Raw genomic sequence first — 362 nt, forward strand, 5'->3', positions numbered from 1 at the left:
TTTTGCCTCATGCTCTATATTGTCGGCGCCAGCGGGCATGCGTAATCCGACCAGTTTCCTTGTGAAACTGATAGCCGAAATGCGCAACCCGAGTTTTCTGGATACCCTAGAGTTGCCGACGCAAGCAGTATTTCGCTGAATTTCCGCAATGTTCATAGAGAGCAGGTCGCCGACACTAGGTGCCGTCGCAGAGCCGACGTCAAAATGAGAAAATCGTCGACAGGAGACAAAGTCCAGCAGCATAGCCTATATGTACGTATATATTGTATATGCATATCACCGACGGCCGTATAGATGAAAAATATGGCGCTCTGCAAATCGCAAATACGGAGGCGGTCGTCAAATTTTACCATATTTTGCTA

General features: G+C 47.5%; 1 long non-coding RNA gene across 1 annotated transcript in view; it reads left to right on the forward strand.

The window, feature by feature from the left end:
- LOC106809456 overlaps window positions 1-362 on the forward strand; it is a 7,270-nt gene that overhangs the window by 4,865 nt on the left and 2,043 nt on the right. The window contains exon 2 of the long non-coding RNA XR_001393876.1: window positions 159-252. This is a non-coding gene — a long non-coding RNA (uncharacterized LOC106809456). The remainder of the gene's footprint in view (window positions 1-158; window positions 253-362) is intronic.

This window comes from Priapulus caudatus, unplaced genomic scaffold (genome assembly GCF_000485595.1).
Source record: "Priapulus caudatus unplaced genomic scaffold, Priapulus_caudatus-5.0.1 Scaffold356, whole genome shotgun sequence".
NCBI lineage: Eukaryota > Metazoa > Priapulida > Priapulimorpha > Priapulimorphida > Priapulidae > Priapulus > Priapulus caudatus.